The following is an 18,233-nucleotide window of genomic DNA, read 5'->3' on the forward strand; positions in this document are numbered from 1 at the left end:
TGCCATTTCCCACAGGCATAATGGGTCGGTTTGGACTCTCTGCCCTTAGCCAGTTTAGAGGGAGCAACAATGGCCTCCACCCCCAGAAACATACAGAAATGTATTCAATTTACCTCATAGAGAATATCCACTCTGTGACCACAATCCAGGCAGGGAAGCCTGAGGTGTGTGCAGTTATGGTCACCATGACAAAAGCCCAGGGCCGTGTGGAGGTAGTGACCTGCTCTGGGGTAACCATCACCTTCAAACAAGAGGGGAAGACCAAGCCCAGGATACCTGCAGCCTCCAGCACTCACCTGCTGGAACAGCATGCCAGTAATGTTTTCCAGCTGGGATTCCAAGTTTATACCTCCGCAGCCGCTGAGCGCCAGAGCATCCACGAGTTGGTAGATACACTGTGTGTGTAAGGACAGAGTCAGCCACTCAGCCAGCCCTTGCCACAGCCTCAAAGGAAAGCCTCTGTCCTCAGATCTCCTCTCAGAGGTGGCCCAATATCATAGTTCACACTGCCCTCTTGGACCTTTTCATGAAGGCCCAGGGGCTAGTTTTTCCATAGCCAAATACAGCCATAACCTGTTCTTTCACCTCACCCAAGAAGCTACACTTACTTTCACATAACCTCATTATTTCACGGTAACTTTTAGAGCAACTCAACATTGCAGGTGTTGGCTGACTTCAAAGAAATAGGACAAAGAAATCATGGCCAAAGAAAGAACTGGTTCTATTGTTCTGACTTTCAAAATTCAGAAAACCACGTTTTAAAGCCTAAATATCTACCCTTTACCTAGTGAATTATATTGTTTTATGGGTTATTCTTCTCTATGAGAGGCTACAAATAGCCTTAGTTTTCACATGTGTAAGCAGTCCATTTTATTTTTTTTAAAAAAAGGCTTTATTGATGTCTAATCCTATATAATTAAAGGGTTATATGCAAATTGACTGAATGGAAGAACAACCGGTCACTATTATGTGCACTGACCACCAGGGGGCTGCAGCTCAATGCAGGAGCTGCTCCCTGGAAGTCAGTGCGCTTCCACCGGGGAAGTGCTGCTCAGCCAGAGGCATGGCTCATGCAGTTGCAGCTGCAGTTGCAGGAGCCTCTCTTGCCTCCATGGCACGGGACATCCCCCAAGGGCTCCTGGACTGCAACAGGGTGAACGCCAGGCTGAGGGACCACACCTCTCCCCCACCGAGGGCATGAATCTCATGCACTGGGCCTACAGTTGATATATAATACAGTGCACATATTTAAAATATACTATTTAATAAATGTTAGCACCCTTAAAACCATCTCCACAATTAAGATAATAAGCATATTCATCGTCCCCAAAAGTTTCCTCTGGTCACTTTGTAACTCCTCTTGCCCTGCCCTCCCAACACCGTTCTCTTCCCCATACAACCACTGATCTGCTCTCTGTCATTATAAATCTCTCACTTACTTTTTAAAAAACTGCCAAACTGTTTTCCTAAATGGTTGTGCAAATTTACATTCTATCAGATGTACAGTGGCATCTCATTGTAATTTTTAATTTCCTAAATGATGTTTAGCAACTTTTGCTGTGCTAATTTGCTATCCCCATATCTATTCAATTTTTGTGCCAATTTTAAAAATATTTTTAACTTTATTTTAGAGAGGATGGTGGGTGGGAGGGGGAAAGGGAGAGAGAAGAGGAGGAAGAGAGAAAGAGAGAGAAAGAGAGAAAGAGAGAGAGAGAGAGAGAGAGAAACATCAATGTGAGATAGAAATATCAATCAGTTGCCTTCCACATGTGCTCTGTCTGAACCTAGGATCAAACCAAAACCTGGATATGTACCCTGAATGGGAATCAAAGCCACAACCTTTTGGTGGACAGGACAGCGCTCCAACCAACTGAGCCACACTGGCCTGGGCAGTTTTTAATTTTTTAAATTGCATTTTGAGAGTTCTTTATATTTTCTGGATACATATATATATGTATGATTTGCAAATATTTTCTTCCAGTCTGAGACTTGTTTTTTCATTCTCTTAACAACTTTCAAAGAACAGAAATTACTCACTTTCGGAGGGTGGAGAGAGAGAAGGGTGTGGAGAAATTGAGCAAAAAATTTTAAAAGGAGAAAAAAAAACCTCATGGTCGGGGACAGCAGTGTGGGTATGGGGGACAGAGAAGTTGAGGAGGGAATAGAGATGATAAATGGTGATGGATGGAGACTTGACTTGGGATGGCGAACACACAATACAGTGTACAGGTGATGTGTTGTAAAATTGTGCACCTGAAACCTGTATAATTTTGTTAACCAATGTCATCCCCATACATTCAATAAAAATGGGAAAAAATTCAATTAAAATAAAATTTAAAAATAAAGTATTCACTTTGATGAAGTCCAATTTATTAATCCAGGTTTTAAAAATCATGTTTTGTTTTTCGCCCTGGCCAATGTGGCATTGTCCCAGGCACTGAAAGGTTGCAGGTTTGATCCCGGTCAGGCACATACCCAGGTTTCAGTCTTGTTCCCTGATGGGGGGTTGCAGGAGGCAGCAAATCGAAGGATCAATGCTTTGCTTCCATTGATGTTTCTCTTTCTCCCTCTCCCTTCCTATTTATTTTTTAAAAAATTATTTTAAATCTTTTTAAAATAAATAAATAAAATCATGTTTTATTTTTCATTTACAGTTCACAACCCAGTGACCAGACATTAACTAACTTACAAAGCGGTCACCTCGATAAATCTGTAGCCATCTGACACCCTTCAGGGTTGTCACAGTATTACTGACTATGTTCCCTATACTGTACTTTACATCCCATGTCTATTCTGTAACTGCCAATTTGTGCTTCTTCATCCCTTCATCTTTTTCACCCATCCCTCACCTGCCTCCTATCTAGCAATCATCAAAATGTTCTCTGTATCTATGAGTCTGTTTCAATTCTGGTTGTTTATTTTGTTTCTTAGATTCCACAAATAAGTGAAATCATATGGCATTTGTCTTCCTCTGACTGACTTATTTCACTCAGCAGAACACCCTCTAGTCCAGTGATGGCGAACCTTTTCAGCTCGGAGTGTCAGCATTGTGAAAAGCCCTAACTTAACTTTGGTACCGCGTCTCATATAGAAATTTTTTTATTTTTGCAACCATAGTAAAACAAAGATTTATATTTTTGATATTTATTTTATATATTTAAATGCCACTTAGCAAAGAAAAATCAACCAAAAAAATGAGTTCGCGTGTGACCTCTGACACGCGTGTCATAGGTTCGCCATCACTGCTCTAGACCCATCCATGTTGTTGCAGATGTTAAGACTTCATTCCTTTTTATTGTTGACAGTGTTTTTCTACAGGCCAGGCTGGCTTCCCCCCGGCCACCTGTAGGCATCCCAGATGCGAGCTGGCTTCCTTCTGGCCCTGCCTTTGTCCAGAAGGATGTCCAGTCTAATTAGCATATTACCCTTTTATTATAGATCTTCTCAGTTCCATTGTCTCCATTGAGAAATCTATTATTGTTATCATTATTCCTCCATATGAAATATCGTTTTGTCTACTTAAGATTTTCTCTTTTTCAAAACCTATCCTTCTCAAATTCTTCCAAAAAATTGAAGAAGAGGCAATACTTCCTAACACATTCTATGACGCTAATATAACCCTGATACCAAAACCTGGCAAAAATAACACCAAGAAAGAACATTACAGACCAATATCTCTGGTGAACACAGAGATATTGTGTTCAATATCTCTGATGAAAAGTCCTAAACAAAATACTAGCAAATCAAATACTACAGTATACCCAAAAAAAATAATACATCACGGTCAAGTGGGGTTCATTCCAGAGTCACAAGGATGGTTCAACATACACAAATCAATCAATGTAATACACCACATCATCAAAAGAAAAGATAAAAATCCTATGATCTTATCAGTAGATGCAGAAAAAGCATTGGATAAGATACAACATCCATGTAGGATTAAAACACTCAATAAAATAGGAATAGAAGCAAAGTACCTCAACATAATAAAGGCCATCTATGATAAATCCTCAGCTAATATTGTACTCAATGGTGAAAAACTGAAACTTTTCCTCTAAGAACAGGACAAAGCAAAGATGTCCACTCTCACCACTCTTATTCAACATAGTGCTAGAAATCCTAACCAGAGCAAAAAGGCAAGAGAAAGAAATAAAAGACATCCAAATAGGGAAGGAAGAAATAAAACTATCACTTTTTGTAGATGACATTTTTCTAGTGTATACAGAAAACACTAAACACTCCACCAAAAAAACAAAACTATCAGAAACAATAAACGAATACTGTAAAGTTGCAGGATACAAAAATCCATGTGCAAAAATCCATTGCCTCACAGCCAATGACATGGGGATGGCCAAGTGCACCAGCCAATCAGGCAGCCACTACCCATGTGTGGTCACTGAGTACTGAAAACAGCCAGTTTGAGTTGAGACATGCCATAAGTGCAAAATACTCAACAGGTTCTGAGGACTTAATAACACTTTAAAAAAAGAATGTACAATATGTCATTTATAAACTGCCTGGAGGGTGTGGCACAATTGGTGGAGCCTCCCCCCACGCACCAAGAAAAAAAAATCCATTGCCTTTCTGAATACTAACAACAAAACTTCAGAAGAAGAAATGAAAAAAATAATTCCTTTTGCAATTGCAATCAAAAGAATAAAGTATCTAGGAAGAAACTTCACAAAGAATGTGGAAGACCTAGCTACTGAAAATTATAAAGAAATATTAAAAGAGATTGAAAAAGACACAACAAATGGGAAAAATATTTCATGTTCATTGGTGGGAAGAATCAAAATAGTTAAAATGGCCATATTACGCAAAGCAATATACAGATTCCAATGTCATTTTTTAAAGAAATAGAATGAGAAATCATCAGATTTGTATGGAACCACAAAAGACCCCAAACAGCCAAGGCAATACTGAGAAAAAAGAATGAAGTTGGAGGTATCACGCTACCTGACTTCAAATTATACTACAGAGCTATGATCATCAGAACTGCATGGTACAGACATGGAAACAGACACACAGATCAATGGGACAGAATAGAGAGCCAGGCTATAAAACCACATGTATATGGACAGATAATTTTCGACAAAGGAGCCAGAAACACACAATAAAGAGAGTCTCTTCAATAAATGGTGCTGGGAAAACTGGAAAGCCACATGTAAATGAATGAAAGTGGGTTACAGTTTGGTCCCACGTACAGAAATAAATTCAACCTGGATCAAAAGGGGTGGGGAGAGAAGAGGGATCTAATATATGGTGACATGAGAAGATCTGACTGGGTAGTGAACACATGGAGCAATATACAGATCTTATAATACAGAAACCCACACCTGAAACCTCTATGTTCATGCTAACTAATGTCACTCCAATAAATTTAATTTTAAAAAATCATTTTTTCTTTTCCACTGGTTTTGAGAAATTTGATTGTGACATGATTTAGAGTACTTTTTTTATTTCTTGTGTTGGGTTCATTGACTGTGTTAGATCTGCAGGTTTAATCTATTCTTCAGATTTGGGAATTGTTCAACCACTATTTCTTCAAATACATTTTCTGTCTCTTCCCTTATGAGGGGACTCATATTGCACATAAATTAAGCTGCTTAAAGTTGTTGCATGCCTCACTGATGCTTTTTTTCCTAATTTATTGCTTTATTGATTTTAGAAAGAAAAGGAGAGGGAGAGATAGAAACATCAACCATGAGAGAGAATCATTGATTGCCTGGCTCCTGCATGCCCCCCACTGGGGTTCAAGCCTGCAACCTGCTCATATGCTCTGACCCGGAATCAAACCATGACCTCCTGCCTCATAGGTTGATGCTCAACCACTGAGCCACTCTGGCCAGGCTGATGCTTTCTTCTTTATTTATTTTTTCATTTTTTATGTTTCATTTTGTGTAATTTCAATTGTAGTCTTCAATTAACCAGTATTGTCTTTTGCAATGTCTAATCTGTCATTAATACTATCCAGTGTTTTTCATCACAGATATTCTAGTCTTTAACTCTAGAAGTTCAATTTGGGTCCTTTTAAAATATATTTTTCCTGGTTTTTACTTATTTACTTAATCTTTCTACTAGTTTTCAATCCAACAGAACCAGTTAAAATATCTGTTTAAATGTCCTTGTGTGCTACTTCTAACATTTGTGTGAGTCCTGGGTCAGTTTTTTATTTATTTTTCTCCTTATGATAGGTCATATTGTCCTGCTTCTAAGCATGCCTGGTTATTTTTTAAAAAATTAATGTGACTCATTGTAAACTTACTTATTGGGTATTGGACATTTTAGTATTCCTATAAATATTCTTGAGTTTTCCCTGGAACACAGTTAAAGTTACTTGAAAATAATTTGATCCTTTGGGTCTTGCTTTTAAAATTAGTTGGACAGGAACAGAAAAGCATTCAGCCTACTGTTAATTTTGGTCCCCAACCCACACATCTACCTAACGTCCTATGAATTATAAGGTTTTAAGGCTGGTTGGTGGGAACAGGTATAATAATTGGCCCTGTGTGAGTTCTGCCTACTGTTCTTTCAGGTTTGGGGGTTTTCCTCACCTGGAACCATTTCCTCAGACACATGGACTATTTAGTACTCCACCCTGTAAACTCTAGCTATGCTGGTCTCCCTGGTCTCTCAGTGCTATCTTCTCAACTCAGAAAGTCCGTCAACTCTTCCTGGGGTTTCTTTTCCTCTGCCACTGACTGGAAATTCTCTCAAGAAAGTAAATAGGGGCAGTAATAGAGCTTATTCTATATCTCCACTGTCTCTCAGGGACACTGTTCTTTGTTGCCTGCAGTTCAATAGTTTGAGAACCATTATTTCATATATTTTGCGTAGTGTTTTAGTTATTTCAGAGAAGAGAGTAATTCTGGCCTCGGTCACTCCATCTCTGTCAGAGCAGAAATCCCTCCACTGGATTTTAAATATTTAACATTTCTTCCCCTTTGGTTTGTCTGATGGACCCCCAAATTGGGCCAGCCTCCCTAAGTAGAGCTGGCTAGTGCTAGTTAATTTCCAAACAAATTGTACTACAGATGGACAAATATCTCAATTCTTAATCACTATCCCGTGGAGTGATAGAGGTGGAGCAAGAAGGAGGAAGTAGCCAAAACATTTCCACTGTCCGCAAAATGTAGGGTACAATCTCTACCTGCACAATCTGCAGACTAGCGGGTAGGTTACAAATTTCATCCTCTAACTGGCTAATTGACTACACAGAGCAAACCTCTGTTCCAGGTTCATAGACCTTACCTTAGGCAACATGCAGACACATGACAGGAGGGTAAGTACTAGTAAATAAGCGACTGGCTGCTCCACCAAAGGAGAAAGCTCAGAGCACATACATGAGGAAGGTCAAATCTTCATACACCAAGGAAAGTGCATGTGAGGTGGTAGTGCAATGGTAGACCACAAATGGTGATCCCTGAAAACTTGATGCTAATGGGGGTTGCACAAAAAAGAAAAAAAATCTCCTCTTGGAAATTTACAAGTGCATACTAACATGTTGAGCAACCATGAAAAATGTGCCTCTCAGATGCCTATTCTGGAGGGCATAATTGACCAACATCTCCAACTTCTTTACTTTAAAATCCGTCACTGTTGCCGAAACCGGTTTGGCTCAGTGGATAGAGCGTCGGCCTGCGGACTCAAGGGTTCCAGGTTCGATTCCGGTCAAGGGCATGTACCTGGGTTGCGGGCACATCCCCAGTAGGAGATGTGCAGGAGGCAGCTGATCGATGTTTCTCTCTCATCGATGTTTCTAACAATCCCTCTATCCCTCTCTCTTCCTCTCTGTAAAAAATCAATAAAATATATTTTAAATAAAATAAAATCCGTCACTGTTTAAAAGTTAGGCTAGATTCCCAAAGGTTTCTTCCAGCCAATGACTGAGTATGGCAGGTCCACTAAAGCAGGCCTACATATGCAAGATGTAGGACATTGGCTTGATGACTCTGTTGGCATTGACTCCCTGTCGGCATTGAACTTTCTTAGAACTACACTCTAATGTAAAACTTTCCTTTCTTCTTCCCTTCTCCCCCTTCTCCCCTCCTTCCCCTTCTCCTTATCAATGGACAGAACTACTACTCAGTCTGATGGCTCTCCCAGCCTCCTCTGGCTCCTTCCCTGTTTTCTCCTCACAGGTGTTCCTCCAATAACTCTCTTGCACCTCAAGTCCAGGTTGGTATCTGCTTCTTAGAGGACCAGACTAACCCACATATTGAAGACTCAGAGAAGTCCTACAGGTAAGAAATTTGTTTAATTTCAAACTCAACATTTCTCACCCAGTTTACTAAATAACACGCCTTCTTTTTGTGGAATACTCATTAGAAGTTGGGGGAACTCGGTTTGAGAAATGCCACTGAATTAGAAGGAAAACTGAAACAACAATCAGAAAATTTGTGTTCTGGTTCTTGAATCTCTGTTCATAAAAATACCTAATATGTGTATAACATTTCTATCACAGGCATAATTCTGAAATGGCCCTTAAAATCCCAGGTCCCTGGTGTACACACACCTTCTCCTGGTTTTTCAATCAAGCACTAAGCTGGATGTTAATGTGAAAGGATTTCGCAGATAAAGGGTGTCCCAAATTTCACTCAAGATTTGAATTTTATGCCATGGGTGCCGTCAAGTGTTGCCAATGAAAAAGAAGCGTGACAGCTGACAGTTCAGGGTTATTAAAAATGGAGGGCTACATGAAAGATCAACATGTTTTCATTGTTGAGCAATATTTTTAAAATAATGAAGGTTTGGCAGCTACAGTTTGCGATTTTCGTGCAAAATATGGTCGGAATAGTGACTGAACTTCATCAACACTGAAGAGATTAATTAAAAAATTTAGACAGACTGGATCAATCAGTGATCTTAAACACTCTGGCCGTCCTTCAACAAGTCGTTCAACACAAAAACATCAAAGCAGTTCGTGAGAGTGTAGCTGAGAGTCCAGGGACATCAATTCGGCACTGTGGTCAAGAATTGGACATTTCGAGAAGCCATTTACCCAATATGCTATTCCATACATAACCCTATACTGTATACTTCATGAATCATAAAAAGATTACAATTTTTAATTGTAAACCTGTGTTTTCTATCAAAATTACTTCTTGCGTGAATTTAGGGACACCCTTTATAAGTAAGGTCCCACAACGGTTGCCTTTAACATAGGGAGGTATTCCAGGTAGGCTTGATCTAATCTCATAGGCCCTTTAAAGCTGAATCTAAAGGTCAGAGACAGGGAAGTCAGAGAGTTTCAAAGCATGAGGTGAATTCAACAAATGGACATGGCTGAGTTACAGTAAAACATTCCTTACAAAAATAAGCTTCAGAATGGATTTGACCTATGGGCCAAGCTTTGCCCACTCCAGCATTAACTACTCAATAAATATGAAATACATGAACGAGTCAAATTTCCCTCTCACGCACAACCCAATCACCTGGGAAATGTAGAAAGGTGTCACTTTCGTAGATATCAAAATCATTAACCATTGTGTTAACCGGTTCACTTGATCCTTGAGTTTGGATTGTGGCATAAGGAAGAAAAGGTGGCCCATTATCTGCAGAACCTGCTCTGTCACCTGTGCCTACGGAGATATACAAACTTGCATCAGCAATAGGATGAGGAAGACAAACCCTCAGGGGTTGTGCTTTATTCATCTTTGTATGACCAGGGCCTAGCATCATGCCTGGCAAATGAGACTAATCAATATGAAAATTGCACACTTAACAAATAAGTGATTGGACAGTGCAGTGTTTTTTTACTCTGTTTTTCTGGAGCATGGTAAGAGGAGCCTGAGGAGGAACACCTGCGCTCCCAGAAGACCCTCCTGAGTCAGCCTTCTACCAGCAAGTGGACAAACTTGAGCCCACCTTTGGCTCAAGCCTTACTCCTTCAGCCCATCCACCCAACCCTTGTTATATGCCACTCCCACCTTGTCCTTGCTCTTCAAAGTCCATCGGTTGAGGAAGACGCGGAAGGTGATGTAGGCCTTCATGGACATTTCCCTTTGACTAAAGTCCATCACCTTATCATCCCAGGAATCCAGGTGTTTATGGGCACTGACGACCAATCCATAGAATACTGTATGGAAGGAAGGGAGTTAGAGCTGCCAATCACCTTTCCCATCCAACAAAGTAAAGCATACACACCTATAAGTATAGTCCTCTCCTCCCCAACCCAAAAAGGGCTTCGGGGGTCCTGTTATGGGAAAGACCCACCTGCCCACCACCTCCCCAACTATCGTTCCTTTCTGACCACACCTAGTTCCAGGATAGGCAGGGGAAGTGAAAGAGAAAGGCTGTAAACACCTACAGCCTCCCTATCAAGCTTGCTCCTTGCCCCAAACCAGGCCAAGAAAGGTCAGATGGAGAAGAGCATCTACTCATACGTGGCCAGCTCTCAGCCATCATCTGCCCCTCCCACAGACTTATGGGGTCCAACTTCAGAGAGACCCAGTCTCTTCCTGGCCTTCTTTCCTCCCTCCCTGATTCCATGTAAGCCCTTCACCAGACCCTCCTGACCCTTACCATGACATATTGCCAACATGTCATTCTCCTCTTGGGCCAACTTGAGAAGAGGCTGGATATATCTCCATATAGAACCAATGTAGGAAACTGTATCTGGGAGGGAGAGTAAAAGAAAAACATCCCTATCCCAAGGAAAGGAGCCTCCCGCCTTAGTGTACAAAATCTTATGGTTAGAGACCAGTAGGTTTGGGTTCTGATCCTAGCTCTGCCTCCAAAGAGTCTGGGTAACCCAGAGTAAGATACTTAATTTATGCTAGTTTCCGTGTCCTCAGCTGTTAAATAGGACTACAGTTCCTAATGTGCCCACCTCACAGGGCTGTTGGGAAAATTAAGCTCCATAATGGATGCTAGCACAGCATGCAGATGCAAGGTACTGCCACACCCTACACATGCACACTCCCTTCCAAGGACCCTTATGGAGCAAAGAGCTGTGCTGCCTGAGGCTCTCTCACTCTTCTATAGTGAGAACATTTGCCCTGGTTAGATCAAGAGACACATTTCCAGCTTCTGTGCTGTGTCCTCTGAGTTTGCTATGCAGCCCAACCCATAAGCCTTGTCATTTTGAACCTAATTCCCAGAAGGCCAGCTGACTTCCCCCAACATCTCTCTGGCCCAAACTCCAAGTGGCAAAGGAAGGGCAGGATCTGACATTTGCCTGATGACTTGATTGTTTTCCCCAACACTTTTTGATTGAGGGAGGGGAATACAATGGGTAAGGGAACTAATGCTGTCACCAACAGCCACCAGGATGGAGATTGTATGGTGATTCTCTGCCTCATCCTACTACACTATTATCTTCCAAACCTCTAATCAAATTCAAAACCTCAGGTTCTCCTAAGCAAAGCACTCCTCACTTCTCTTTTGGCCGTCCCCACCTCTGTTGAATGGGGGCTTTCTATTCAGCCTTCCCTCCAGTTCTCCTAGTCTTACCTCCAGCCCCACAGTTTCCTGTGCTTTTTAATATGCTCTCCTGTGCCACTGCTAGTCTCCAGGAACTCCCTCCTGAGTTCCCATTGGTCCCACAGGGATGCTAGTTTGCCCCCCTCATCAGTACACACACACCCATGAGTAAACTAACTGGAGATATACTAGTACAGCGAAAGGAGTCAGGAGAATAAAGCTATACTCCAAATTCCATACAGCACCCCCAAGGCCTTTTGCCCTGTTCCTTTCTCAGACGAACTCTTCCATTCCGGGGACCAATACCTTGGGAAAGGATGATCTTCCCCACTGCAACCATGAGGCTCCTTGGGGGCAGACAGTGTGTATTTGGTCTGCCCCATAGCTTGACAATGATCACTTCTGGAAAATGTGACCCCAGAGCCCCTAGGACCGCAGTAAATGCCTTCTCCAGTTCTCCCTTTGTCTCCTGGAAAAAGAAAGACTCACTGTTCCAAGGCTAATCTCCAAGATGAGTCCCTCAGCTTCTGAGAATTGGCTTTGCTCAGTAAGTGGTTCTCCTCAATCTAGAATGTGGTAGCTATCCTATCTCATCCTACAACCCCATTCAACATATACCTTCCCCATGATAGAGGGCAAGAGCTTCCTAGAGTGTGCAAGAGGGCAGGAAATGAAAAACTCTGCAAAGTCTCTGGGCTTGTGTTGGGGTGGGAATGGGGCTTGGCATTTCCAGAGCACAGAGCTTTCCCTGAAGCAACAAGTGAACTGTCATCACAGAGGTGGGTAGATTATGGAGGTAACTTTGAAAATTTCGTGAAGGGTCAGGTCTTGATCAGTAAACAGGTGTGCCAAAGAAGGCAGGTAAACTGGAAGACACCTTGTATGTAGACAGTTAACCAAGAAAATCAGAAACCAGATTTACCCAGTACCAGGAAAATTAAGTATAAAAGTATCTGGATAGATGAATAGGTAGTGGTCATGAATGTTCAGTCCAAAGTTGGGCTAGCAGGCAAGTGGGTGGATTTAAATAAGTTAGTAAATAAATTGAGGTGATTAGCTGAGTTGCAACAGCAAAGGTGTGACTGCCTAAGATATCCCAGGAGGAGGATTAGGACAGCTTAGATTTTGAGGCCCAGAGCCTAAATCCTTTCCCCCTTTCCATCTCACTTCTTTCACCCTACCTCCTTACTTCATTACTTTACCTTTTAGGTCACAGTTCTTGAGACATGTTCAGGGTATAAGACATAGGCTCTAGGAAATTGTCTAGAAACTTGAGGTACTCATCTCACAAATACTACTTAATTACAAAATGTCATCACCCACCAGAAAGGAACTCCTGGCTTGAGATCTGGAATCCTTTCTTTCCCCAAGCCCCCAACCCAAAGGCATGAACTCCTCACCATTCTCCTCAGGTAGTTGATAAGGACACCTGTAATTTTCCGGCAGAATGTATTAGGCATCTTAGTATTTAGAATTTTGACTTCCAGTAATTTGAGGGTTTTTATGATATCATCTTCTGACATCTAGAGGAGAGAAGGGATTCAAGAAAGGAAGGAAGGTTGAAGGATGGAGGGTTAAAAGAAAGAAAGAGAATAATGATCCATGGTAGAGAAAGGAAGAGGAGGACTGAGTCTAGAAAGAAGATTAAAGCTGGACCCAGGTTTGGGGGGAAATAGGTGGGGAAGTTTATGAGTTAACCTAGGGACATGGGAACCTGACCTGGAGCTGTGAAGGGACTGAGCCGAGTAGTGCTCTGCTGACTGGAAATACTTGCCCCTCTCCTGACAGAATGGGTATGCACCCAACCAGCTACCTTTATGGAGGTGGTTCCACCCTGGAGCCAGTGCCAGGAAGATGTCTGAGATGTCCTCACCTGACCTCCAACTTGGAGTGCCATCATAAATTTCTCGATGTCTTCTTTTGAGATATACTGGCTTAACTCCCCTTTAGAATTCTCTGAGGAAACTGCCATAGCTCTAAATATCTCTGTAAGGAAGAAAGAGGGTTAGTAGAGGGGAACTGTTTCTCTCTTGCTGGAATTGGGTATGGTTTTTCTTCAAAAGTGGGTAACATAGTATGATGAAACCATGCAAAAAATAATGAAAAACCACAAGAGACCAGTTTGGTTGCTGATTATGACTTTGCCCTTCACTAGCAATATATCCTTTGGCAATTCATTAAATCCTGGAGACTCTATTCTTCATATGAAAACTTAGTATAATGAAAATCAATATGAGAATCCTAAGAGATTGTATATGTGTTATTAGGTATCAACTTCTAGGATCTCAGCCTGCCCTTTGGATCACATCTTTTTTTAAATGTAAATATATATATTTTATTGAGTTCAGAGATGAAGGGAGAGGGAGAGAGAGCTAGAAACATCAATGATAAGAGAGAATCATTCAGCCCTAAGTGGTTTGGCTGAGTGGATAGAGCATCGGCCTGCGGACTGAAGGGTCCCAGGTTAGACTCCTGTCCGTGGCATGTACCTTGGTTGTGGCACATACCCTGTAGGGAGTGTGCAGGAGCACCTGATCGATGTTTCTCTCTCATTGATGTTTCTAACTCTCTCTGTAAAAGGCAGGAACCCTCTGCCTTCCTCCCTGTAAAAAAGCAATAAAAAAATTTTTTAAAAAAAAGAGAATTATTCATCGGTTGCCTCCTGCACACCCCCTACTTGGAATTGAGCACAAAACCCAGGCATGTACCCTGACTGGGAATTGAACCAGTGACTTCTTGATTCCTGGGTCAACTCTCAATACTTGAGTCACACCTGGCTGGTTTGGCTCAGTGGAAAGAGCATCGGCCTGCAGATCAATACAAATCTATTTAAAGAATTATAATCTCCCTGGCCAATTTGAGCATTGGCCCTCAAACCAAAGTATCTCATCTTCGATTTCCAGTCAAGGCCAGATACCTCAGTTGCAGGTTCTTCCCTGGTCCTGGTCAGGGCACGTGTGGGAGGCTACCATCTATGTGTCTCTCTCACAACAACGTTTTTCTCTTTCTTCCTTTCTTTCTTCTTTCTTTCTTTCTTTTCTTTCTTTCCTTCTTTCCTCCCTTTCTTTCTTTCTCTTTCTTTCTTTCTTTCTTTCTTTCTTTCTTTCTTTCTTTCTTTCTTCTTTCCTTCCTTCTTTCTTTATTTCTCTTTCTCTCTCTCTCTCTCTCTCTCTCTCTCTCTCTCTCTCTCTCTCTCTCTCTCCTCTCTCTCTCTCTCTCTCTCTCTCTCCCCTCCCTCCCTTCCATTCTCTCTGAAAATCAATGGGAGCAGGGGAAAGAATTAATTACAAGTTCTATAAAAAAGAAAAACTGAAACCACACCAAGGTTCCATTTCTTCTCATATCAGATTGACACAATTTTTAAAGCATGCAATGCTGGGAAAACAAGCTCTGCCACACAGGTCTGGTGAGAACGCACACCAGCACGACCCCCTGGAGTGAAGTATCATAACATCTAACATCACATTTTATTCACTCTTCCCTCAGCAAACTCTCACTTCCAGAATTTACCCTGAAAAATCCCCCTCCATTAATATGAAACTATATTATGTCACTATAATGAGTAACTTTGTCCACATATCGTTTCATATTTGTAACAGCAAAATATTGAAAACAACTTAAATGACTAGGAATTGGAGACTGGATGAATATACTATGGCATATTCCCCAGTGGGGTATTATGCAACCAAAGTGTAAGTAAGATCTCTATGAAACAATGTGTAATTATGCTACCTTTAGAGTAATAAATAAAATAAGGATAAGTGTACATTTGTGTGCACATATATATTCTTATTAATGTGAATAGTTTTATTTAATAGGAGGGGAGAGGACCACAGAGAAATATAACCCAGAAATTAATGAAAATGATTACTATTTGGGTGTGTAAAAAGAGAATGGAAGGGCTAAGGATGGGATTAAAACTCCTCTGGCTTTACCTTTCCATAAAGTTTTGACTTTTAAACCATGTAAATGCTGTACATATTCAAAAATAAACTAAATCCAGTTGGACCAAAAAATCAATACAACAGAAATAAATGAATCTAACTGCATACAAAACTGATTATATAGCAATGCAGAAAAAAATAATTCAAGTAACTTTAAAAACACTGCTCTAACTGTACATCCTTACTGTGATATATTCTAAGGATAAAAATACCTGCAAAGAAGCCCTGAAACCAACTTAATGAGTTTGTTATTGGTAGTGTTATTATGGTGGGAATGCTGCAACTATTGTGCATATTGTGCTAAATGTAGTGATGCTTCTCAGGAAACAGGATTCTTGCCATGGAAAATGCGAGATGTAAATGTGTAATGGGAGCCTTACGATGTTCCAATTTTAATTGGAAGTGTGAATAAAAATTCATCACTCATAGTTATCTCTGTTCACTGAAAAAGCCTAGAAGCAATGACACTCCAGTAGGAAAAGCACATCTACTACCCAAATGCTACTTTCCACATACCATTCATACAACACTCTTTAAAAAGAACGGACTCCTTGGAGAAGTAGCTGACTACTGGTTGGGAGTAGGAAAAGTGCAATCTGAGTATCTTTTTATACCAGAACTAAGGAAGTGCTCAAAAACTAATGGGTATACATTAAAAGGACAGAAGTTTCCGATTAAAGGGTTCTCCCATTGGCGAAATGAGAAACAATTTGAACATCAAAACAAATAATGATGGGAATAGATTAAAGCCCACTGAATAAAATACCAACTCATGGCCCTAACCGGTTTGGCTCAGTGGATAGAGCTTTCGATTCCGGTCAAGGACATGTATCTTGTTTGCAGGCACATCCCCAGTAGGGGTTATGCAGGAGGCAGCTGATTGATGTTTTTCTCTCTCATTGGTATTTCTAACGCTCTATCCCTCTCCGTCCCTCTCTGTAAAAAATCAATAAAATATATTAAAAGAAATACCAACCCAGGAGTCCAAATTGGAACAAAAAATGCACGATGGCTGGAAGAGGGGATTCCACTCCAAACTATGCCGGCTAGTAAATATAGAAGAAATGACAGAATTGCAACTACAGATGAAATAGTTGATGCAGAGAAGAAGCATCAATGAAACAAGAGATACACATGGCCTCAAGGTATCACCACTCATATTACTAACAAACTGCAAAAGGACAAATGGTACTTTACAATGGGAAGACCTGATGGAAACCACCTTCATGAAGTGATCAAACTAGGCATCACCAATAATGGAAGTAGCTGATATCATGTGCCTTCTGATGATGCAAAAGAAAATATATGACATCACCCATGTAGCATTTTGGCTCAATAAATTTAACCTGAATCTCTAATGAGGAAAGAATCACTGAAATCCAGATTGTGGGACAGTCTACAAGGCAACTAAAGACACAAATTATTGGTGGAATGTTTTGCTAAAAGGGGAATGCAATCCATGATCTTTGTTGGAACTTATGTGGGGGAAACACAGCTATAAAGAAAATTTTGAGGAGAATTGTGAAATTTGACCATAGGCTATATTATAATGACAATGTTATTGTATCAGTAAGTTCCTGGAGTATAATAATTTTATTAGAATTTGCTTTTTTCAAAGGGGATGCATGCCAGAATACTAATAGTATCATAATATAAATCTGAGTTTACTCCAAAATGATTCAGACCTGTGTATGTGTGTGTGTGTGTGTGTGTGTGTGAGAGAGAGAGAGAGAGAGAGAGAGAGAGAGAGAGAGAGAGAGAGAGACTGGAAGAGAAACAGAGAACACCAATATGGCAAAATACTTTAGCAATTTGGTGAATGTAAGTTGAAGAATAATAGGTGCTCATTGTACTGTTCTTTCAACTTCTCTATAGGTTTGGCATTTTCTCAAATCAAAAGTTGGGAGAGAAATTAAAATCCACTAGTCATCAAAAGACATCAACAGGTGAGTAAAAACTGGTAAACTACAGCATGAAAAAAGGGCAATATCACCATAAAATCAACAAAGGGTTCACATCCAAAATATATAACACTTTCCTGCATATCAAGGAAAAAGACAAATAGAAAAATTGGATAAGAGGCTTGTGAGGAATTCATAAAAGAGGATATACTAATGGTCCATAAACACTTAAAAAGTGTGGCTCAACCTCACTAGGGATTAGGGAAGTGGAAATGAGAGCCACAAAAATGTATCCTACACACTCACCAGAATGGCTGAAATTTAAAAGGTTTACAATGAAAAATGTGGCAAGGATGTGGAACAATAGACATTTTCTTATACTACTAGTGGGAGTGTAAAACAAAACAGCCACTCTGGAAAACAATTTGGTATTATCTACTTTATGATCCTTTCCCAGCAATGCCCCTACCAAAAATGCATGTTCACTTACAGCAGCAGACACACATGACTGTTCATAGTGCTATTATCATAATAGCCACAAACTGTGAGTCAAATTTTCATCATCATCATAACAGATAAATAAGTTGTGATATATCTATATATCATTCATCTGATGGAATCGTCTACAGCAATGAAAATGAACAAATGACAATCTTATGTAATAATATGTATAAATCTAACAAATGTAAAATGAGTGGAAAAAAAACCATACACAAAATAACACAAACTTCATTACTGCATCTATAAAAAGCTCACAGCAGGCATATATAGACTACTGTGTTTAGGGATGTAAACTTAGGTAGTAAAACTTTCAAGAAAGGCAAGGGAGTGATTTTTATAAAATTCTCATGGGCTATGCTGGGAGGGAATTGTGACTAGGAAGGATCACAATAGGGAATTCCAGGGTTCTGGTGATGTCAATTTTTTACCTAGATCAGGGGTCCTCAAACTTTTTAAACATGGG

At 40.5% G+C, this 18,233-nt stretch overlaps 1 protein-coding gene and 1 long non-coding RNA gene across 2 annotated transcripts in view; both read right to left on the minus strand.

Moving 5' to 3' along the window:
* Positions 1 to 18,233, minus strand: part of LOC139006820 (maestro heat-like repeat-containing protein family member 1) — a 229,751-nt gene that overhangs the window by 183,813 nt on the left and 27,705 nt on the right. The gene's annotated exons all lie outside the window — the stretch shown is intronic.
* Positions 9,944 to 11,837, minus strand: LOC139005264 (uncharacterized). Its single transcript, XR_011470654.1, has 3 exons — positions 11,731 to 11,837; positions 10,525 to 10,617; positions 9,944 to 10,078 (listed from the first exon to the last, which is right to left on the minus strand). It is a non-coding gene; the product is annotated as an uncharacterized lncRNA (long non-coding RNA).

Source organism: Myotis yumanensis, unplaced genomic scaffold, assembly GCF_028538775.1.
Source record: "Myotis yumanensis isolate MYYU_CA2020_CCGP unplaced genomic scaffold, mMyoYum1.0.hap1 SCAF_3, whole genome shotgun sequence".
In the NCBI taxonomy this organism is placed as follows: Eukaryota; Metazoa; Chordata; class Mammalia; order Chiroptera; family Vespertilionidae; genus Myotis; species Myotis yumanensis.